We start from the raw sequence: 25,106 nt of genomic DNA on the forward strand, positions 1-25,106 counted from the left end.
AGAGGTTGTGCTGGGATCCCTGGAGCTGTGCAAAGGGATGGATCCTGCTCTGTGAACATGGCAAGTAGTCAAAGGAAGGGGAAACTTTTTTCATGAAGAAGCCATGGTGTGTTTTTTATTGCTCCACAACAACAATGACCAATTGAAAGAAAAGCAGTCTTTTGTTAGTAAGAAAATGAGATGCATTTGCCCATTTAAACACATATGAGATTAGACAAATGTGCATTCCATTAAGAAAAGTTTTCTTTGAGGAAAATACCTCGTGTTAGCAGAGAAAAAAATAGCTCAAGGAAGTAACTTCTAGTATTACACTGTGTCGCCTGAGTATTCTAGGTGACGGAGTGCCAAAAGCTAGATTTCATTCATTAGAAACCATGCACAGTTCGACTGAAGTCTCTGAATGAGCAAGGATCTGGCTTTTGAGTCTTATGGAAAATTCAGCATGGGATGTCAAAAACATTTCTGTTCTAAAGTGATATAAATAAAGACAAATTTGGGATTGCTAAAGCAGTGTGTGTGAAAAGATTCAAATTATTTCATTTTGCCTTTTTAATGTATATATTTTTAAATAAAAGGACTTTCAAAAAGAAAAATTAATCTTTCCCTGAAGTGGTATCATTTTAAAAAGATGTTTCCATGCTTTTGAAATGTTTCATTTTAGAGTTTCTACCTTAAACAAAATGCTAAAATCATCTTCTAGATATTTTCCATGTTGAAGGAAATACATTTTCTTAGCTAACAATTCTTTCATTAAAGAATATGAAGCATACTCTGAAAGCATACTTGATGAAAGATGGGCTTATTTCACTGCACACTGGAAAGCAGTCAGTTCTGGCAAGGGCAGTGTGAAGGTTTTCAAGGGCTCAGGAATTCACAACGATTAGACACTTAAGCTAAGATGCTTCCCAAAAGGGATTTGGAGTATGGCGCTCTCAGCTATGTTTGGTCATAAATATTACTCCGATTTTAATACCATGTGTGGTAAGCAATCTTAGACTTCGGTGAAACTCAGAAAGACTGTCTTGTGTGCTTAAAAGAGATCTTTACTGCCAAATACTATGTCTTAAAAATGTATTTAAGAATAGCTCTAGCTTGGATTTAGCTGAGTGTATTGGGATACAGCTTGCCCAACAAAATAAAGATATATTCCATCAGGAGATTTGAGACTGGTCCGTTTTTTTGTTTGCATGTGTACATTTCTTTGGGTGGAAAAGTAATATATATGGCAAAGGTGAAAAAAACAGAAAAACAGAAGTTGCCAGAACAAATCTTTCAGCTAAATTTGTTTTGGTGAATGATATCCAAACTCAGTATTTTTTGCTTTTATATATATATATTTATATTTTTTTAAAGCTATACACACATACATATATATATTGCTTTCAGATACAAAGTGCTCTTTGTTAGGAAACTTTCTGATTTAACCCTGATCTTAGACAGAGGTCTTTTATCTACACAGTACCCAGTAATGGAATAATCCAATTAAAAGCATTTCAGATACAGGTAATTTTAGGAAAAGCACCGAGCTATTCCAGGGCAGGACTCCTATCTCACCATTTAATTATATTTTCTTTCTCTACAGAAATACAGCTATCTGCAAGTGTAATGAAGTGCTTGCTGTGAGGAAGGGACGCTCACTGGTTCATTAGCAAAGCAAATGATTTGCCTTTGGCATTGGTTAACCCTAAGGGCCATATGCCACTCTCAAGTACAGCAACAGAAAAAAAAAAACAAAACAGGAGGCAGTCTGGATTTACAGTGCTTGGAGTGCGAGAAAACTTCGGTCCTTACCCTTCAGTGGGAAAGTAAATACAGTATTGCTGCTTTCCATCCATCATGTCAGGTAGCTAGATGGCCTGACTAGATTACAGAGGCCACACTAACAGTTACGTATATTAGATCAAATTGAAAAATGCCCATTAAAATGGGATTCCTGGAATTTAGCTGGAAAACAAAATATTTCCTCTCCAAACTCATTATACTTACAGAAAAAAAAATAAAATGGGGTGAGTAAATGAGAAAGCCTTAAGGGACCCTCCTATCTGTTTTAAGATTGAAACCATACAAATATAGTTGGGTGTTTGATTTCTTTCATGGATTTGTCACAATTGTTTGGATATTTCTGGCTTAATTTTGGGAAAACTTGTAAATGTTAAACCTTTCAAAACTACACATTTTTATCATCTTCTCATGTAGAGTATATACAGAACATAATGTTTATCCCAGATCTGGAAGATGGAATAGATCTTCCACTGCTGGCTTCTTGGTGGGAGAGACATTCTTGTCCTGATAATTTGTTGATTTTTCATTCAAAATGCTCCACACATGGCCCCGATTTTGACACTGCTCAGGAACAGCTGAGCACTTGCCTGCTTTTCAGCCAGCTCACTTTCCTTGGCTGAGGGCTGGAGGCCCAAAATTTCGGCGATGCACCACTCATAACAGCTGACCCTTCTCCTTCACATCAGGGCAAATGGGCTGCCAAATTGCAGACGGAAGACAAGGGGATGAAACAGGCCTTGGACAGGCCTGCAGGCCCTTGGCTCACTTGGACCAAGTGTGACTCAGAAGAGCAAGGGGCACCAATCACCGAGTTTGGCAGTGGCTTTCAGGACTTTTCAGAGCACCACACAGGGTGTGCAGCAGTCATAGCTTCTCAAACTGGATCAGGATTTTCACTTGTTTCCTCAAAAGTTTCCAACATCCATGTTTTAAACTCTTGAGAGGCATCCCACCATCAGTCTCCCAGTTCTCATCTGAGGCTTCCTAAACTCTCAAGTTTTCCTTCCCTCTGTTCAAGCTTCATATCCATCTACATATCCGTTTGCACAGCAGCCCCCCCAAAATGCAGAGGATTTCACCAAACTGAATTTATCTAGAAGTCAGGCCAAACAAAAGGGATTGCTAAGTCCATGCAGGGCTTTCTGTACCAAATCAGGGAAGTATGAGTCTTTCTGCCCTATTTCTGCAATGTTAGGTTTATATTTCAGTATTGCTCTGCACGTGAAACCAGCATGGAAACATCTCACTATGAACACAGGCAAGGAAAAGTTGGTTGTCAGCAGAGAGTGGAAAGGAGCTAAGGAGGTGAAGATACGTGGTGGTGGAAAGAACACCAAGTCATTTTTAGTCATTGGTTTTGAAGGTCAGAAGTCACTTCTAGGTCATCTGGGCACTGTAAAAAAGAACACCAGTACATGGTGGGCACTGAAAATCTCACCCTGTTTTTTGAAGTTTTCTACTAATATATTTTTTCTTGATTTAGGCTTCCCCTCTGTATGCCCTTGCATATATCCCCTTGTGTGAGGTTTCCCTGTCATTCCCATGTGCGTTTTCCCTGTCTTCATTCTTGCCCACATACACACAGCAGGTGGGCAGAGATTTATCATCCAGTGTGATTTTTAAAGGTACACAGGGAAGAATTCCAATATTATTAAGCTTTCTCACATTAAACAGTCTAATTTATTGCTAATATGTTACGGTTTTCTCTTGGACTCACAGTCCTTTTGCATGTTGTGTTTGAATCCCTTTACTGCCAGTGCAGTAAAACTTTGACTACATCTAAAAGCATTCCTAATAAATAATCTAGAACTCCACTTATTTCCTATTAAAAAGGTCTCTGTTTGTAAAATTCTTTTCTTCTTTAATGGATTTTCTTCTTGCATTCAGCATTTCCATCATTTGTAACTGGATCCAGTGCAAAACCTTGAGGAATAAATTTTAATCCCCCTGTATAGGCTGAGAGCAATTTAAGTGTCATCTGAAGGGCTACTCCGGATTTGCACAAGTGTAACTCTGAGAAAGGCCCATTGATAAAGCAAACTGAAGATCTGAATTTGCAAAATAATGCTTCACAAGAACTACAAAGCTGCAAACAGACAATTCAGGTGCAGTTTGCAACGCAGCTAAAGACAGTGTTTCCTAAGGGCATGCCAGTGACTTAATCAAGGATCTAAAACAGCCCAAATACCGAGATATATTTGGGTGGTTAAATATACTTGCTTCTCCAGCCCATTCGTAGAGGTTTCCAGCTTCTTGTGCAAGAGGAAAGCAGGGGCTGTGGGTCCTTGCCACCTTGCAGCACTCACAAGGGCAGGTGGAGCCCTGAAGAAGCTCCCATACAACAGAGCCAGATATCTCAGCTGTGCTGAGTTTTAGCTCCTCATCCCCTCCAGACCCCAGGGGCTGAATTACTGGGAAGTGAAAAACAGAAAGATCCCTCCTCACTCATTCCTCTTGTGTCCTTATTTTCCTTTGGGACAAAGCCCTCGATGAGTGTGCAGATGTATGTATAGCCACCTAGGAGCAGAAATGCAGGAAAACCCACCTCCCTGCCCCACAGCTGCCTGACCCTGCCCTCTGAGCCCCCCTCGGTTGGATCCACTGGTTCTGCATCTGTCACCAGGTGGTTTCTGCAGTCAGTACAAACATCTCAGAGGCAGTACAAACATTTCAAAGTTTTGCTCTGTCTTATGCCAAAATACTCATTTTCTGCATTTAGGAAAGCAAACGAAGAATAATGAAGAAGAGCTACCTGAAGAATAGATACTTGTACAGGCAACATCATACCACAGGAATGCAAATGTGCTTTAATCCCAAAATCATACAGGTCTTCTTTCTGCAGTTGTTGCCACCCTGTTTGAGAAGAGGATACCCAAACAACAGAACCCTGTTGTTTGCAATTTCCCCAAATTCTAACAATTCTGAAAACTTTCATTTAAAATTTTAAATTATTGTAGCAAGAGCACATGCCCTCCCAGTGAAAATCCTAGGCTTTGGGCAAATCCAGAGTTTCTTAAAATTACATCTCACAGAGATTCAAAAGCAATATACTTGAAATCAGTACAAATGTACATGTATGTGTGGGGAGAGGAGGGTGAGCAAGTGTCTGAAGTGATTGGCAAAGGAAGATTGCATCCAGATGATTAACTTCACCAAACAGCCAAGATTGGATCCTTCTTAACTCCCAAGAGTTTGACTTCATGATTTTTCTAACTTAACTTATTTGCAGGTAATGTAAGAGACATATCTGTAGTTACAGATAGCTCGATAATAAAGCAAATTTCAGAAGATTGCTGAAGTGTGTTATTAATGATGGCCTGTTCCCTGCCTCTACAAATGGCTCTGCAGACAAGTCCCACGAAGGAGGAGGAGCACGGCAGTGTGGCGGTACCTGTCACCAGCCTTTGTAAGCAATGCAAAGAAGAGAAATTAAAGCACAGATTGTTACAGTCCAAGCTCTCAGAGGAAAGACTTCTCACAGACACCGTCTGTTTATCATCCTTAAGCAGTGCACAGCAGTCTCTGGTGCACGCAGTCCCGTTGTCTGCAGGCACTCAGGAGATAAGTGGCAGACCTTCAGAACCTCGCAGCATCTTATGGAACAGCACTGCAAACTGCAGTGTGCACAGCTGCCAGTATCTCCTCTTCTGGTACCTTTTACATTCATATTTTCAAGACTTTCAGTGGCAATGCAAGTTCTATAAAATACATCAGGGGAAGAAAAAGCTAGTTGAATTCCTTGTAGAACCACATTATTTTGGGACCTTGGACTTTACACAGCTTCAGTGACTGCAGGATCAGGTGATAGACCCTCTGCAGGTGGGTCAGCACGGTGTGGTGGCCCCTCTTGGTTCTGGTATTGAAGAATGACTGACCAGTTGCTTGTGGCTCAGTGTGTCCCTGCAGAGGCTGTCAGGGCATGTGCTAACCTCACCCTCCCGATCTATGAAGCCCCAAAACATCACCTCCCCTTCAGAGCATATGTGGCAGGAGACAGGCATGCTTTAGATATTATTGGCCACATGAGACATCAGTGTATTTCCAGTTCTACCCCACATCTACGCATCCCTCTTTTTTGCTTACTAGACTGAATAGGAATATTTATGGCTTCTGGAGATTATTGTTGGCTTTCTCTCTTGCCATCTATCTATGTGGGGTGAATAAATCCCAGGTCTTGTCTCAAAGGAAAGGATATCTGTTCATCATTTTACAGTGAATACAAATCTTCTTCCTTTTAAAGTCTCTCTTAACCACATAGTCTCCAGCTTTGGCTAGCTCAGGGCCACGAGCCCAGTGCACATTTGGATAATGTTAATCTCTGTGGATCTTCTGTGCAAGCCATTTCCTTATGCATGTTCAGCAACAGAGACACTAGTGATGAGTTGGTGATTGCATTAGCAAACACTGTATTTTCAAGCTCCTATGGGGCTAAGAAGACCCTGATAGACCAGGAGAAAAACAGGTCCAAACAAGCATCTCCTAGGCCATTATCCTGACTCACAAGCAGTTGGGTCTATGTTCTTTCCTTTAATTTGCTTGGACCATGACAGCTTTTAGGACTGTTGTTAAGGTGAGATCCCTCAGACAATTGGGCTCAAAGTATGATCACAACTACAGTTACAGGTGCTGGCCCAAGCCACAGCTCCAGCAGCACCAGCGTTACTGCCAGATAACAGGTACAAGGTTTTCCTGGCAGCCAAGAAGAGAACAGGATTTAACAGAAAGCAAGATACAGATAATCGTTTTTTTCTGCCAGATATCACCATCCACCCTGATCAGCAGCCAGAGCAGCTTCTGAGGCTGCTTCTTAAATAGCTCCTCCAAACCAACCTCCCGCTGCCAGTCTTTTGCGCTGAGTCTGACTCGTTTGGAAAGAAATAACTTGGAGAGGAGCCTGCTGAGCAGCTTTGCAGGCAGACCTGAGTGCTGGCACCCTACAAGGTGGTGGCAAGCAGAAGCCTCTGCTGTGTCCCAGCTGCCTGCAGTGCGTACATCTGTCTGCAGCATGCACAGCTGTCTGCTGGGAGCACAGCTGTCTGCAGGATCACAGCTGTCCACAGGGCATGCAGCTCTCCACATGGCACACAGCTGTCTGCGTGGTGCGCAGCCTGCAGGTTGTCCTGACGCGCACATGGCACGCAGCTCTCTGCGTGGCGCACCGCTTTTGCAGGGCACACATCTGGTGCAGACCGAACATCTGGCACGGGTTGTACAGCCGTCTCATCCAAGCTTGGGGTGCACATCCGGATCAGGGCACACAGCTGTCTGCAGCTGCAGAATCCCAGTAGCCTCATTCCTCCCTAAGCAGATTCACCTTAATGCAGTTTAATTGAGCCTATCCAAATTCACGCCTTCCTTTAGATGGGGTTGACTTTTTGGGGGTTCACAGTAGCTGAGCCACCAGGCACACTGGAGCCGGGCAAGGTGTGTGGAATGTGCTTGCTGAGGGATGCCAGACATTTCAGCTGGCATCAGCCACTGCACAGCCCATAGTTGCAGACTGCCAAAACCTTGGCAGAAGCCTCAGTTACCTTCCCATGACATCATGCAGGTCAAAAACTTGAAAGGACAGACCCTGAGAACAGGAATTGGATGTGACAAACTAATGTGACATGTGTCAGCAAGGCTTTAGATAAAGCTGGTCCTGCCCTGGGCAGGAGAAAAGATTAGATGATCTGTCAAAGTCCCTCTCAGCACTGCGAGAAAGAAACGAAATCCTCACACGAAGTAGAGAATGTAACTTTTTATATATGGCTATGAACAAAATGTTTAATAATACTGAATAATTAATGATACCACTGCCAGTTGGCTCAGTGACTCACTGGAGATGGGTGAGATGCCAAATCCTTTTCCACCCTCCCTGCTTTCTCACCTTCCCTGCACGCGTGGCAGTAATTCGCAGTGCAATGGAGGCTGCCTGGCCAGTGAGAGCACGACAGCCTTTATGGGGTCTGGTTTGAGTTTTCTCAGGACCAAAACATCCCAGTATGGATAGTCATCTGATGAAGAGAGCAGCTGCACTCTGCATTCAGGGGAGCAGTAATCCCGTGGCACAGCACACCTTCTGCAGGCTTGTTAACTTCAGACCTCTGCTCTCCACATAATGAACTGCTCTTTATGGACTGGCAGCTGAGTTACCTGCTCCGTAGGTGGCAGCACCTCCCAGGTGTGCAGGGGACCCAAGGCAGGAAGCCTGGAAAGGTGCTGGAACTCAGAGCAGGCAGGAGAGCAGGGCCAGGGAGCAGGGAGGGAGGATGGGACAGGCAGCAGGGGTCCAGGCTGATGGGGAAGATGGGTCCCAGGAGATGGCGATGCAGGACATGATGCTGGTGCCTGTTCCAGCTGGTGGCACACCAGGTTGGGACCAAATGTCATCAACAGTATTTAATCCCTTCCAGTTGCTAAATCCACTTGCAGAGGAAATAGGAAGCAGTGCTCTGCCCTAGGCATGCAGAAAACCATCTCCTGCTTTCTGTGTTGCGTTGGCAGTCGTGCGCCAAATCCCCCCCAAGTGTGGGCTTGCAGAGGGGCCATGCTGTGGGAATGACAGAGAGGGGACAGGAACAGTGGCTGCATCTGGGCATGTGGCAGGGCTGGTCTGCAATGGAAGCTGCTAAACCCAGCAAAGGCAGGAGTTCAGGAGAAGGGTGTTGTTCTGCTCCTGAAACTGCTGAGTAAACAGACTTTCTGCTGGATCAGGGAAGCGCAGTTTGTCCAAAGTATCCCAGGCTTAGATTTAATGGTTTGCATCCATTGCCTACTTCATTTACATATTGCAGCAATTGACTCGGATCCAGGTGAAATTCAAAACTGCGGGCCAGTATTATTTTGTTCCTCAGGGTTTCCTTGGCAATCACATGACATTTAATAAAATAGCTGGAGGTGAAATAATCCTATCATAATCCCAGAATAGTCCCAGCAGCTCCATAATGCCGGAATGCATATCTATTCCAGGGGATATTTCCTTTGCAGTAGGCAAGGCGCTGGTACCTAGAGGGTGGAGGAGACGTGATGAAAAGGGCTTGGCATTTGATGTGAAGGCTTAGAGAGTGTTCAGCTCTGCTGTGGCTGAGCTCATTCTTGATTGAGGACAAGAGGGTAAAAGCAGCCAAGAAAAGATTTGTTTTTGAAAGTGATGGTTTCCAGCCCTCCTTACAGGTGCCACAAGTGTCCGGGTCTATCCTTCCTGCCCCTAGCGTAGCATCTGAATTTCAAGTGAGCACTTGTTCTCTTAAAAGTTTGAAGATTTCCAGCATCACCTCCTGAGTGACTTTCAGCTGCTGTTTAGTACTGGTGGAGCAGAGACAAGCTTCTCAAGGAGCTATGCTGTGATGCATTAGAGGAACAAAATTCCCCTCAAAATGGTTAAGTTGACCAAATCCTTCCTGGAAGTGTAAATATATCTCACTTTCTCCCTTGTCTGACACTGCTGGTGGAGTAAGGAGCTTATTGAATGCCCCCTGCACTGTGCAATGTTAGATAAGACAACAGCAGAAGGGTCTTTTCCTTTTGCCCCCGTCATGGGCAAGCCCACACCACCAGATAGAGCCATCCCACAGTGATCTGTTATCGTCCCTGCCAGAGATTATTAGGAGTATTCAGATCTGTGTTAGTACATGCAAACATTAATGAGAGACACCTGAAAACACTGAACCTCTATCCTATGGGGACTTTGGGTATTCTAGCTTCTGCTTTAATCTTGAGACAAAAATGAAAGAAAGAAAAAAAAAGAACAAAGTGGAAAGAAAAGTCACAAGAATTAACATTTTTGTTGGATGGGAAGTCTCCAGAGATGTCATCTGAAACCTCACATATGTTAATTTTCTACAGATAAGGAAATGCTGAATGCTTTGATGTGACAAAGCCTCTAGTAGAAGTAATATTTGGTGTTTTAAAGGGGTGATGTGAAAATGGGGTAGGAGCACAGTTCTGGTGCTCAGCTCCACTTTGCTGCTACCAGAGGCACGTGTACTGTAACCCCAGTATTTGCTTAAACACACTAAGCCCAGTTTTAAAGTAGATTTATTTTCCAAATTTGTTACATTTGGAATGCCTGATCTTGAACACATTCATTTCCATTTCTAGTGAAAATACATTTATGCTTATTAGTTCTTGTACCAGCACTGCTCTTTGGCTCTTCCTCCTTTGCAGTTTCTGCCCACCAGCATCCAGTGCTTGTGGAGGGAACAACCACCCTGCCTTTTCACCTCTGTGTTGTTAACCTATGCAAACCAAGCAGCCTACTTTAGCTCTCTCTCACAGTAGACTCTCCAAGTTCCTAAGCATCTTTGTAGCTCATATGGAAATAGCTCTTCTCATTTCTCTCTCCTCAAGCATCCGCTTTCCTCTTTCAGTATTGTAGTGGTGACCAAGACATCCCATATCTGAGAGCTGCAGGGCTGCATGGGTTCTCAGTGATGGGCTGTCCTCTCAAGGTGTAATTCTTGAGCCCAATGCCTATGCAAACAAATCTGTGTGAGGTGTTTTTGTCCCATTTCACTTGTTCTAGTCCTTAAGATCATCTGCTTCTTCCTGCATATCCTATAATTGCATGAAAACTGACACTTTCCTGTGTATGCATTCAATTAAATCTGTTTCATAAGAAGTTTTTAAAGGGGTATGTTTCTTATTGTTTTGTTTATTGACTCAGTTTTCATAATTGTTTGCTTTTTTTTTTTTTTTTTTTTTTTTTTTTTTTTTTTTTTTAGCTCTGTTTTGTTTTGACAGTATCCTGCCACTGTTCTGGATTGGTCTTTTGGGGTTGATGTCTGCTCTTGGAAAAGCTGTGTATATCTGATGTAATACCACACAAACACAAAACGTGTCTTCAGGTTAGAGCTGGAATAACAGACAGCATCACTGAAATGGTTCTCAGTGCACTGAGTCTGGAATCTGGCCTAGTGATTCCACTGAGATAACCTCTTACAGCAAAAGAAGCAGGACCTTACCCAAAATGTAGATAGCGTTGCACAATAATTTGTTGAAGGCAACGCTGAAGGGGATGTTCCTTCTTCAGTTTAAAGCCAGTGCGAGGCTGCTAGCAAGTCAGACTGAAGACCTGGGATCCTGTTTCTGTCCTAGTCCCTCTGACCAACCATGCAATGGACTAGCCATCAATTTTTCCATGAGTTATTTAAAACCTTCTGAGGACTGGAGCCATGAATTCAGCTTTTCAACAGATCTGCAGAAATAGCCTCTTGCCTGGTAGGATCTGCAAGAATGGGAATAACCTGCAGGTTCAGGTTATGGGGAAGGGCAGCTAAAAGGGCCGTGTGCTCTTCCCACCAAATTTCCAGCCCTCTGCTGATGCTGCAGGTCTTGTGATATGGAGGAAGCCAAGAGCTGCACGGGCTCCCCATGGCTGCATCCAGCCTCGAGATAGATGTAGTCGCTTCTGAAAAATCTCACTGAGTGTTTGGATGTATTTTTAGGCTCTAAGTATTTCTGGCACTTCAGTCCCTTTTCATTTCATCAGCATTTGCAACTGTAAGAGGGAAACAATTTCATTTCTCTGCCAGGGTGGTTGCTAGGATTAGTGAATTCGTGAGCGCGAAGGGCTGAGATACCGTAGCAGGGAAAGTAATAGAAGTCCCTGAGACGTGCATCTCTGTGCAGTGAGCATGGGAATTTGCCAGCATTGTGGCAGGGCTGATTGTTTGAATTAAGCCTCAACATATTTTCAGGAAGAAAACTGTAAACAGAGAATACAAATGTAACCATTGTTATTTGCAACTCAGCTTTCAAGACTCTTGCCAGATTATAAATCTTGACTGCATGTACCTCTGCCGTTTCTCAGGTCTGAATCAAAAATATTTACCAGGGAAATAATGTTTGTAGCAATGATCTCAGAGCAGTGCAACTCATTAGCTGGTAATATGCCTGCAGGCAGTACGAAAGATTCGATCCATCTGGAATTAAACAGCAAGGGATAGCTGGAAGCTGTATTCAATACTGATGGTGGGAAAAGCCTTAAAACTCCTTGATTGCAACACATGAAAGCTGTGAGCCATCAATAACCAAAAAAATATGATGTGCCAACTATAGCAAAAGTAATGGCAGGGTAATGCCATTATTTGAGGTCATTCCACCTTCATCTTGTCAAAAAGGGATAGTGGAAGGGCATGACACAAGCCAGATCTCTAGCCTATCCCTCCCTTGTCAGTAGGACCTAATTGGCATTAAATGCTGAATGTGTCTGGCTTTAATATAACTCCTCTGCTCAATTACTTCATCCACTCAAGCAATGGAAAGCTGCCCATTTCAAGTTTATAGGGGATAGCTTGCCTAAGTGCTTCAGACATCAGAGGCCCAAATGACCTAATTGATATTTTATTAATAAATTCTCCAAACACTTCTAACTTGTGCCAAACAGGAGAGGCAAAACATGTCGGATTAGGAGGGAAGGGGCTCTCTTCTACTTAATACATCTCTTTGAAGCTGCTTAGAAGTGAGGGCAAATGCTGGAAACCTGCTTCCATCCCTGTCAGCAGGGTCATTGGGAAATACACAAAGAACAATAGGGGAAGGAAGGGTGAATATTTTATGCTGCACTTCTGACTGGTGAGCCCATTTTAGGGCAAGTGGGTAGCTGAGCTCCACTGCCTGTTTGCTCTATGGCTTTTCCACTAGCAGAGGAGAGAAGGAAAAGTGGCATTGCCTTGTAGAAAATTAAGCATTTGAGGTACACCCCAAGTTCATAGCAACTTATATTGAGAAGCAGAGGCCAAATGCCAAGAGGAGGGATTTCCTTTTGGATTCAAATTTGATGGTCAGCTCTGGCCACAGGCATGATGAAACCATTACTGCAGTATGACCACTACTGGCTGTTGCCCCCCACTCTGTCTGGGAACTCCTTTATCACATAAGGCTCGCCAAGCAGGACATCTGTCTCCAGTGGGTCTGGGTGGGGTAGGACAGGACTGTCACACCATGGAGCTGCCATTGTGCCTTGCCAACCTGGTTAATACTAATAGGGATGGAACAGGGTTTGACCCCATTAGTTGCCAGGTGTTGCTGCAGCTCCTGAAATGGTGGGGCACTGACCCCAGCCAAAAGTCTGCAGTCTGCATTAATAAATGAAACATTTTAGCAGCTCTGACAGATTGATAGGCTCATAAAAAGCAAGATGGAAAGGGACCTCAAAGCACCATCCAGTTCAGTGTTTCTCTGGTCTGCAAGGCATCAGGAGACTGTTTGTGAAAGCAATGCAAAAAATCTGTTGTAAAACTGTACCCACCCACCCCATATGCTCTTGTGTGTGCCAAAACTTAGTGGGGGAAACTAAACACAGCAAATGAGTGCTCAGCACTCAGCTTCATTTTCAGCCAGTTATAAATGAAAAACATGGTGGAAAGCTACACGGGAGGACCTGCAGATTCCTCTCAGATGGCTTGTGTAACCTTTCATTGAAAAATATCCAGAGGCATTCATCCATTCTCTCCTTGTGCTTGCCAGAAAAGTGAGCTCTAACCATTCATGACAGAAGTCTGTCCGACATATTTTTTTTCTGGTGTTGCCTTCTTATTTTTTTATACCTGTCTCCACATTTTTCATGTAGTGTTATTTGACCTATTAGATGTGTAAATGGAGCCCTCAGTTACTGCAATTTTTCATGGTCTTTCATCTTGACCCTTGCGCACTGTCAGGCAGTTCTTTGTTGCTGAAGCACTAGCAAGTTCATGCTCATTTGTAAGCCTGATAAGAGTATCTTCCTGGATCAACCAAAACCTCTGTCAAGCTGTGTGTGCATCTGCAGCAAGCAAGTACAGGAACGAGGGAAAAGGAAAATAAGGAAGGTGTAGGCAGGAGAGTCTAAACAAGCTCCATCCTTCTGCAGCAATACTAATAGCACACTATTGCTTTTTGGAACCTAGTGAGATAAACTTACTGACTTGTTGCGATGTATGTTTTTATATTCTACCTTTTATATTGCACATATGAGTTCTGGTCCAATGTCAGGTGCAGACAACAGACAGGGTCCCCAATCTTTAAGGAATTCAAGCACAGAATCACAGAATCACAGAATTTTCTAAGTTGGAAGAGACCTCAAGATCATCGAGTCCAACCTCTGACCTAAACCTGCCTGCTTATTCACAAGCATGAACGGCCATTTCCCTGGAACAATTCTCCACCAAGGTTATAAGGAAAAGCAAGAACATGTAAATGTTTCAGCTGTTGGCCATAGCTCACCTGAAAAAAGCCCAAATCTGGAATAATTTTTAAATTAGATTAGACAAGGCTTGCTTGATTTTAAAAAGGACATGTAAAGACATATAGTAGCAGTATCTGATATCAGCCATAAAGACAGTGCTATTATTATGTGTTATTCTCTGAAATGATTTTTTTTTTCATCTCTCTCTGGTATGCAGAACCACCAGCCATAGGCTACCACATGGTGATGACAACCTGCCCACAAGGTCTCCTGCCAGTGCTAGCGCATTTCTTGAATGGTATCTGAGGTAAGTTAAATTAAGCATGCATTGCAGTAGCCTGATTTTGGAATTCTGATTCGAGTGAGGAATGTACACACGCTAAGAAAGGAATACAAATGTTATCTGTCTTTTGGGTTTTCCGAGTCACGTTTTTAAAATTATGACATATTAAATTGTACTTTATTTCACTTGATTTTACTTCCAGTACTACATAAATAACATAATGTATGCATCACAGAGTGCATAAATTGTCCATGTGTGCATAGCCAGCTGTCAGCTGTCTTTGGAGGGATTTTTCGGATTGCATGGAAACAGTGCCTGTGATGCCGAGGCGGGAGTAGACACAGCTGGATGAGTGTTAGCACTAATAAACCTTCCCAGAACCTCTGCATAGTGCAGTGATGTAGTGATAACCAGCTGGGATCCTGCAGAGCCAGTCCTGTACTGGAGCTAGTAAGTGCTTGTGGGCTCTGGCCAGCCCTGTGCAGAGCCACCTGGCAGGCAGTGTACCCTGATCCCAAGAGAAGCCCCAAGCATGTACATTTTATCCTTCTGCTATGCAGGTATCCAAGCCTACTTCCTTTTTCAGTAATTAATTTGCTGAGCAAATTTCCAGGTGAGTGGTGAGATCTAAAATGGTTGTTTCTAAACAAATCTGGGATGGTAAAATATTCAGAAGAAGGACACTGCAGTATAAAGTATCGCTGCTTTGGTCTGTTTTTGTGTTCTGTCCTGTTGGGAATGACGGGACTGTGGCACCCCAAGATGAAAATACCTTCTGGATTGGAAGGCAACATTTAGCTCAAGGAACAAATAATCATGGCAGCCAAACCTATTAGTACAGCTCCTTGCATGCTGGGAGGTTTCTCTAGCCACTTCATGTTGCTGAGAACCTGCTAGTATTTTTACAAAGTTCCCTGGCCACGTTTAGGTTTCTCAGGTTTTTAAATGTGTCCAAACTCTGCACAATTTCAGTCCTTTAGTTTGAGTCCACACGTTCGTTTTGGATATTGGATCTGAGATAAAGATCTTACACTCATTTTCAGTGCATCCCCCTGCTACACAGGGTGTAGAAGAAGCCAGCAGTTGAGTTGTGGGGTCAGAGTGTTAGAGAGAGGCTTCGTGTGGTGCTGCAAACAATGCAGTTGGAGCCATCATATCCATTCACCCTCCCAGGAGCTTTGTCCTTGCACCATGTGCTCTGGTGACTAAGTTTACTATAACAAGTCAGAGTTAATGTGGTCCTGGAGACTTTCATGGCTGCATGTTTGTGAGGCTGGGTCATACTTATATGGGACCTTTCTGGGGCTAACACCAGCTCTAAGACACAAGGTGATTGCTGTGGTCCAAAGGCATGAAGCAATTCTGGAATTTGTTGCTGGTAGAGACCAGCTAAATGAATCTAATGGGGCTTTAGTTTGTCTCATTAGAAAATTGGTATGTGTGCACCAATAAAAGCAGGTATAATAAACTGTGCAGCATGTCACAGCCTTTTCTGGTTTAAGGATAAAGAAATGGACCAGCTGATTGATTTGAGCTCTCCATCTATTATGCATGTCTATAAATAAGCAAAGGAGATTTAAGTCACAGGTCTCTGGGACTTCCCATTCTTGTAGGCATCACTTCTTTTCCAACCCCTTTCAAATCCTGCCTGTCCTGAGACAAGGGGATTTCTGAACCAGCCATTAAGTTAGAATTGACAATGTCTTTCTCAGTATTTTAATGCAACATTCTGCTTTGGAACTCTGGATCTGTTATTTGAGGACAAAAGCAATAACAGAAAACAAGGCATTCCTGAGAGGCAATGCAATTTGTATGTGGCATCCTTATGTTACCCTCCTTATGTAGCACTGAGCTCTTTACAGACCCCTCTTTGATCCAAGATGAACTTTAGCCCTTTGGAGTTCAGAGGTTACATAAAAAAACTTTCTTCATGGCTTTTAATGTCAGCAAGTGGAGATTTAAGCCCTAATAGTGACAAACTCCCATTGTTTTCCGCACACTAGGATTTAGATGGGATTAAATTGAAGGAGGTGTAGAGCAGGTCTCTGCAGCTTGCTGCTAGTAATGGTGTTTCTCCTGGGATCTTTAGGCTTTCAGAAAGAAAGTTGGTGTCTAGTCCTAGTCTTCATGCATGTCCTGACTGAAACTGCCTTATCCAAATACATTTTGGTGAAACTAGTTGAGAGGAATCCCTGCTTATTCCATCTGCTTCCATTTTTCTATATTGATGTTGGCTGATGGTGTTTGGAGACATGTAACAAACCATCAGTGCCCAGCGAGCTTCCCACTGCTTGGTTCCCTGTGGATAGCCTTACAGGAAAAGAAAGTGCAAACACTTTGCTCAAGGTATCATTACTAAATTCAACTTGTAATACTACCAATTCAAACCCAGATGAGTAGATGCTGTATGTTTCCAACGAGCCTCAGCCTCTAATAAAGAAAAATATCAGAAAATGACAGCATATGCTGCCAGAAAGTATTTTTTCCTCTGGAGGAAAGGGAGAGAATGAAAGAGCTCAACTGTCAGTGCAAAACATTTTGCTTGGAGAGCTTTTGGAAAGCTTCCCTAGCCACAGTGGGCAAATTCTTATGTATGTCTCATCTGCACTCTGTACTTACAAGTGCTATTAATGTACTAATATGATCAAGTCTTTTGTAAAAAATCGTGATAACACACTTCAGTCCATCAGCCTGGAAGTGAAAGCTCGATCTACCACGAAATGCATGAGTGCAGAGCCCTGAACTGTAGAATCTGCTGTTTGCCTCTGATATGCTGCTCTGCCACTACCAGGGCACAGACCCCACCTGGGCAGCGCGGCACTCTCTTCAAAGGCCTCCATGGAGGGCCTCCTCGGAGCAACTTGAAAGCAAGGCAGCTTGGAACGGAAAAGGCCAGGGTCACGGTGGAGCATAGATCACTCCCCAGGAGCAGCCACACAGCATGCGAGACACTTGGCACTTCCTGGAGTCCTCTGAGCCCCGAGGTTTCCTGCATTAACCAGCTGGCTGCCGGATGGCTGGGGTGGGCACTGCAGATCAGCAGTGGGGTGTTCGATGGTTTCAGCCGGCAGGGTTGCAGGAGGGCACCTGCAGGGCGGTGCGAAACACACGTCAGCCTCAGTGGCTATTAAAATGTTCAGGAAGGATCTCATGAATAAGACATGAGCTGGAAGGGGAAGAATCAGCTCACCATCCTGCCAAAGTGAAGAGGGGAGGACCTGTTCCCAGAAGACAGGGTGTTTCCCCATTCACAGACCGTCCTAAGGCAGATGCAGAGGCCACAGCCTGGCTTGGCAGTGGGACCTGTGGTGCGTCTGCTCTCTGCTGCTTTGGAGGGCCGGCCAACACATCTGCTGCTTCACACTTCACTTCCCTCAGAGATCTTGGACAAACATCTCCTCTACCCCAGGGAATTGCTGCTCTTGTGTCTCTCTTGCTGCTCACGGCTGCGGCCACAGGGGTTTTGCTGTGTGTCAGGGCCTGGTCAGGATGGCCACACACCAGGGACTTCTCCCGTGCCTTAGCTGGCTTAGGGGCTTCCCCGGCACATGGAGAGGAACAGCTGTCACTTCCCAGGGCTCAGCACTCTGAGGAAAGGAAATGCTTCCAAATGCTCTTTTTGTGTCCCCAGTGGGACAGCCCGTTCCCTGAGGGGCAGCGAGGGACAGGGACGATGCCCGGCACAGGGCCAGCTGCAGGCGGGAGCAGGCCATCTCCTGGGGCAGTGCCTGGCTGCCTCTGGCAGCTGCCAGATGGGGCCGTGAGGTGCCACCAGTGCCCCATGCCTTGCAGAGGACCAGCTGCTGGCAGGACGGGGCCCTTCAGCAGGCAGCCAGTAACAGGCAGGAGCTGGACCTGGGACACTGCAGGACCCTGGTGGTCTGCATGAACTGAGGCCTGCAGTGCCCAGCGTGTCTGCAGTTGTCACTGGGTGCAGTAGGAGAGGAAGGTGCTGCACTGTGGTGTGGCAAAATGAAATGTTTTTTCTCTCAATAAACTTAATTATGTTTGGCTTTACTTTGGGAGCAATTTTCTGGAAGAAAACAAGTGTCTGAGTGTCTTTGCAGAAAGGGCTTTTTGCCATTAGTGGTGCAGAAGTTGTATCCTGCAAAGGATTGAATTGCGGGACACCAGCTCTTAGCACTACTGCAGCACCCTTTGTGGATGCAGCTGGGTGTAAACCCTGCTGGCAGAGCCAAGGAGCAAGCTGTTCAGCCTCCTCAGCTCTGCTATCCAAACTACTGCCATCCAAACCCACAAACCATAGCTAACCCATAGCTACCCCACCTATGGTTTTGGACAGATGTTCCTGACCTTACTATCCTGTTTTGCAGCTTGGCATTCCTCAGTTTCAGGCAATATCAGTGAGTCTGGGAAGGGATCCATTCACTTAACTTATCCAGTGTATAAATTTGCTGCTCTGAGTGAAATCACTTAGTAGTGGGAAACACATGAAGAGGATACATAAGGTTTAATGTAGCAGACTTAAGAAAAAGAGATTACCATACATATCTTTTTTCAGTCCAGATTTCTAAGCTATTGCAAATTTTTTACATTAATTCACTTTTTTTTTTTTTTTTTTTTTTTTTTTTTTTTTTTTTTTTCCTGTACAAATGGAACATGTGGCTTTTTATTCAGTAACATTAATGAGTGCATCACAGATCACGGTGATCCCTGAAACTCTTTTCTCTCTATAGTCTTTCAGTCTTTTCACATACACCCACGCCCATCCTCACCGTGTCCTTTTCCCCTGCGAATGCTGTGACCCTGATTGATGGTGTGGTCTATGTCCCTCATAGGTTTCCTGTGCATAAGAGGAGAGTGAGAATGCTGCAGAGCTTCCAGACCTTGCTGGGGGTTCAAGGCAAAAGGCCTCTTTTGTCCCAAACAAAAACTTGGCAGCTGCACAAGCACTCTTATGTCGGTGGTCTCTTCTGGTTAGGGTGAGGGATTCCTGTACAGCCTTCACATGCTGCCAGCCCCGGCTGCTTTGGAGGGAGCAGTGGGGGGGCTCCCTGCTGGAGGACACCAGGTGCATGGTCCTGGACCACCAGAAAGCAGTGGTGAGCTGCAGGTTGGACCAGAGTCAATCTGTGATGTTCAGAAGCAGGAGGGAAAGAGATAAGGAAGAAAAAAGGCTGGTGTTTTTGCATTGGAGGACAGTGATGCTACAGCACAAATCCTTGCTGTGCTGTAGGGTGGCTGGCTGACTGCTAGGGGGGCAGCCAGCACAGAGCATCTTCAGGAGATCACCCTGTGCTGGGTAACTTTGTCGCCTTTTCATCAGGAGAGCATTTCTTGATAACTACCCAGTTCTTGGCATCAGTTTGGCAATAAAAACAAGTATGGCAATGGCTCAGGTACGGCAGATGCCCTTGCAGCATCTGCTCACTTGGCTTATACAATCCTCTCCTTGAGGTGAGCAAGGAGACGCTCCTTGCTCTCATCTAGAAGTACTCCAAAGAAAAAACAGAGCAGGGAGGGGGTCTTTGTAAGTAGCCACAGACCGTCTTGGGAAGAGCCACATCTGCTGCTGGGAGGTGTGGCTGCCACTCCAGCTCCATGTCCAGGTGCCACTGGGGTGGCCAGCAGGTCTGGGAGGCCACCAGCCTGCCCATGACAAGAGCTTGGGGGCACAAGGAGGACTGGACCAGCTGTGTGAGCCCTGGGCTTGATAGTCAAGGCTTGGTTAGCAGTAAGTTGTCACCAATTCAGCAGCTGGATGCTGAAGTGCCTCTGAACACCTGTGACCCAGAAGAAAACTGAAAGGATGAGGTTTGGGCATGGGTTGCTTACTGCAGAGTTGCCAGCTCCCAAGTCTTGTAACACTGTGGTGATGGTGTTTTGGTTTTTGTTTTAAATCTCAGCTGCCAGAGTTAGAGTACCATTGAGAATAGCAGTTTACATTTCTTAGTTTAGTTTCCAAGAGAAGCCAGGTTTACAGGATCAGTATACCTATCCATCTGTCTTTCAATCTCTCCCCAGTGGCCCCCAGACCTTCTAGCAGACTGGAAAGAAAGGCCAAAGTTTCAAAGGTATTACATTTTTATGAACCCTGCAACACTGGGCAAGGGAGGGAAGGAGCAGGATCTTGTTAAAGCCCTCCTGAGGGAAGGAGAAGCAGGACTGGGCTGTCAGCTGTGCCTTGTGTTGGCAGCTTCCTGTGCATGCTGTCAGCTCTGTCTGTCTGTCTGTCTGTCCATGGTGCTCCTGCCTGGATAGCTGAGGCACCAGCATCACTTCTGCTGTCTGTAGTGCAGCTTTAGCCTGCCTGCAATTCTTGAATGTTGCACACATAACCTGGAAAACAAGAAGCCTGAGAGCCCCTGGTTTCAGAATGCCAGCTGTGGTATATGCCCTGGATAGAAACACTTCAAAAACACGGATCTCTGAATGCTTTTCATTTAACTCAGCTTTGCATTTTCCCACATCTGCCACCTCTTCATTTGGTAACTCGTGGCTCAGAACCTCTGTACTGACATCTCAACATCTGTGTTGTACTTCCCATCACAAAACCTCTTATGAGCTGTGCAGAGCTGCTGCTTATTTTTCTGGTGATGAACAATGAGATTAAGTGACCTGCTACTGCTACCTCTGCCATGCCCCAGGCTCCCACACAGTGACATGTCAGACACACTGGTAAAGTCAGCTGTGGATAAACAAGGCATTTACTTACCATGTATATAAGAACAGCAGAAAAACTGAATGCATACAATCTTTTGAATTATATTGTAGATTCTTGCGAATAAAAGCTACCTTTTGTTTTGATTCTGCAACACGCTGAACAGTGGGAACTTGATCTCAGTTGGGGTCCATATGCTTAGTATTCCACCACCCTATTAACAATTAATAAATGAATAGCAAGTGATTGTACCTGTTCTCAAGGGGTTACTACAATGTCTGTTATTTTTGGATTCAATTCATGAATAACAGATTAGGAGCATAGCTTTTCTTCTTGCAGCCTTTTTTTTTTTTTTAAAGAAAAAAAGAAAAAAGAAAAAAAAAAGACACTGATAAAGTTAGTGAAATCTTATTGGTGTCACATTCCTCTGATAATTCTTTACCTGAAAAGAGAAAAAGAGCATCTCCACCATTTTGTCTCTTCTAATTGAGTTGTATTTATGGAGAAAAATTTTGTGAGGTATTTCTATTTATCTGAAAGAAAATATCATCCAAACACTTTCTCTAACAGCTGACTGGATCATTTATGCAACCTTTTTACTTTTAATAAAATACCTGTGTTTCTATAAAAAATATTTTATGAAGTGATTAAGCCCCTACATAAAAGTTGTATTTGCATTTCGTTGCTTGGGCACTGATTGGTCATCTCCACGCAGCGTTTATTCCTCTCTGTGTTAGCAGGCTCTCGGGTTTCACAATTACAAGGACACAGCCCTGCTACAAAAGCCCATGCTTGGAACAGAGGGACAGAAGGGGATCCACAGAGTTTCCCTGTTGCACAGTTCAGAAAAAGGATGTTCCTTCCTTTGTGCTTCCTTGGCAAGAAATACCTGGGAGCAAAGAAGTATCACCATTTCCAGGAGGGGCAGTCAGCCCTTGATAGCTTGCAAAGGCTTAGAAGACATTTGGGAAGATCTATCAGCCTATGAGACCTGGCTTCACCCTGAGCAAATGGTGCCTGACTAACTAGTTTCCTGAGTAAATGGTTTTCTAGACAATGGCAAGGTGAGCTGGATTTATGCAATAAAAGGCAAGGTGAGCTGAATTTTTACAGTAGTGCTGTGTGGAGAAGGATCTGTTTAATTGAGAAAGGTGGCAGTGAGGAGAACAGTGAAAGGGCAGCAGTGAACGAGCAAAAGTTAACAGCCAGGTATCGGCTCCAGCATGGCCCTGGAGAGCCAGGGGACTTGCCTGGCTTCTTGGGAGTATACCTCCTTCTCTGTCCCCTCTCCTCTTGTTTAATACCAAGCACAATATTTATCAGCTAGCAATGCAAGAGAGTCAATGAACTGGTCCCAAGGGATTAATATAGCTACAGACTCACTAAAATGCCTAATTACCATGCTGAAGTATGTGAGACTGCAATAACTCATTCAGTTATAGCTCGCTTTTCATACTTCAGGATGAAAATCCCCCCTGTGGATATAAGTTATTAGTTGTTCATATTAATATGCACCCCAGGGCATCTGGGAGGCTGGGTCCTAAGGATGAAGAAACTCATTGACTCACCAGATTCTGCCACTGTCTGTGGACATGCTAAAGCTTGTAGTCAGAGGCAAATCTCTGTAAAAACCAAGTATTGATTTTCAGATGTGTCTTTTAAATGTTAATAGCCTCCCTTCAAAGCTGTTGCTTTTTTTTTTTTTTTTTTTTTTTTACTGTCCGGTTGAAATATTTTGTGCTATCCCATGACTGTTTCATCTGCAACGTGTGTGCCCACATGCATTTTCTAAAAGCAGGGTCTGCAGTTCACCTTGCAGCCCCATCACCACATGCCCTGGGCAGCCTGCACAGAGGGGTAGCCCTGGCACAAAGGATGCTAAAACCAAAATCTGCCCACAGTGTGTCTGTTTCCAGGCTCATGACCCCAGATCCAGACACCAGCTGCACTTCTGCAGCTGAACTTCCACCAGGCTCCCAGCCCCTAGTTTGGCAACTGCTGCTGCAGTTCATCGAAAGTTTGTCAAAACCCATCCAATTCCACAAACCCCGCGGTTCCAACAAATCAGCATTTTTCTACAGAAACCTGTTCTCCTGGAAACGTCCCAACCCAGTCCTACAGAGAGCCATTATTTCTGAAGCACTTTTGTAAACATTTATTGCAGGGTTTTTCTTAATGACAATAGCCACAGACTCTGGCAGAGCTTAGTTTGGCAGTTTGAAAGTCTCACTCTTTCTTGTGCTTTGGCCAGAGAGGGAAAAGGAAAAAAAAAAAAAAAGTGTGTCTTTCAACACCACCGCTGTGGTTTGGCTGCAGGATGTGCTGCAAACACAGTTTCCTGGAGAGGTCCATGCCTGACACAGCAAGATCGTGGCACTCAGGGCATTGCTCCTAGATAGTGGCAAAGATACTCAACATTAGTGTATCATCATCCTCTTACAAATCTTCACCATAAAGGACAGTTTAGCAGTGCCCAGGGAATTTCAAGGAGTTGGGAAGAAACTCAGCTTGAGGTGCCTCCATGGGTTTCCTTTGGTCTTTGCTACAGAAAGGATGTCCGCCTTCCTTTGCCCTTTCCTTGCGGATACTTTCATGCTGAAACTTTGTTTTTGCTTTGTGCTATCTTTATGTTCAAAACTCCTCTCCCTCAGCTCCCTCAGGTTTGGATGACCCCGCTCTGTGCTCCTGAGCTCACCTCAGTACCTAGGACACCGCTGGGGTCTGCCTGCCCTCTATACTTGATCCCTGCTGAAGATCACCCCACACCTGCACGCTGCTCATCCATCTGGCTGCACGCTCCCAGATTCCACCTCTGAGCATCTTGAAAGCCATTTATTCAGTCCCTTTGGGCTGCTGGAGGCTTTCTCCTACAAATGAAGGGCTGATGGTGCATTTGATTTCTTCCTACTGCCAGATCACACTCTGAGCAGCAGACCATTGTTGCAGAAGAAAAGTATGCAGGAGTTTTACAACCTTGCTGCTCTTTGAGCATAATGGTTTAGTGAGTGTAACATATAACTGAGAGGAAAAGCAGCCAGAACACTTCCAGAGCCTTTTACTGATGAGCTAGTTACAGCTTGTCCTTGTACTGCTGCGTAGGGGTCAGGCAAGATGGAAAAAAGCCTCATCTCTGCAGGAGTCCCAGTGTAAGTGCTGAATTTGCTGCTGATCCACGCCAGCCTGAGTGGTGACATTGCTCTGCAGAGCGAGACAAAGTGCTACAACCCAGCCATGTACTTAAAGCTCACTTCGGGCCTCCTTAATAAGTGCAGTCACATTTAATGTAGACACCGAAGTGAAACTAAGCAACATGTTTGAGTGGTTAGGGCAGCAAATGGAGAAAGTAACCATGATTTGCATCAGGTGCCTCTAACGTGTCCATTTTTTCTGTTTCTTGCAGTATCTGTAACACTGTTTGAATTACAGCCCAGAAAACACTTTCCTCTAAACCTACTTCAGAGGTAGTAGAAACCACACAGAGCAAAACTGCATAACCCTCTTTCTTCCTTAAATCATTTCATATTTCACAGGTCCTAGAGAATGCTTTGCAGTTCAAGAGAACGGTCGCTCTGGGACACCACACATCCCATTTTAAATAATAGCCCAAGTGTTGCCTGGAGGAATATTAGTAACATTTGCCAATTTTAAAAGGCTTGTAAAAGAATTTCCCATTATAGGATTTCACAAAGCAGCTATTTCAGTATCATTTATGCCTTGTTATGTTTCAACATCTCTCTAAGTTTATATGTAATTTCTAAAATAGGAAAACACTTGCTCTAGTAGAGGCTTTCCAATATTCTATCTAGAAAAGATTTTACTCCAAGTGAGAATACCATGGTGGTTCTGGTACCTACGTTTGGATTGAGCTCTCTGGTCCTACAGAATCATTAGCATCCTCCATAAGGTGCCATGACAGCTGCCTGCACTGTTCTCCTTCCCTGTTCTGCAGGCTTTTTGCAGGCTGCCCCAGCAGCCCACCTGGCTGCCTGAGCACTGTACCGGGGGCGTGGGGAGCTGCACAGATGGGGAGCAAAAAGGAATGGCCCAAGGTGTATTTGCTGATGCACAACTGGGTCTGCAGCAGGTGTGAACATCAGGGCTCAGCATAAGGCAGCAGTGGGTGTGAGACAGCAGAAATCCTGATGACAATGCTGATGTCCTCCCTGCAGAGGCTGGCACAATGCTTTGGGTCACTAACTCTTAACACCTGTGTGAAACATGTTTTTAAATACTTCTGGAGAAGGCTTCACCTGTTGCTTTCTGCTACC

This window comes from Aythya marila (assembly GCF_965140915.1).
Source record: "Aythya marila genome assembly, chromosome: 7".
Classification (NCBI taxonomy): domain Eukaryota; kingdom Metazoa; phylum Chordata; class Aves; order Anseriformes; family Anatidae; genus Aythya; species Aythya marila.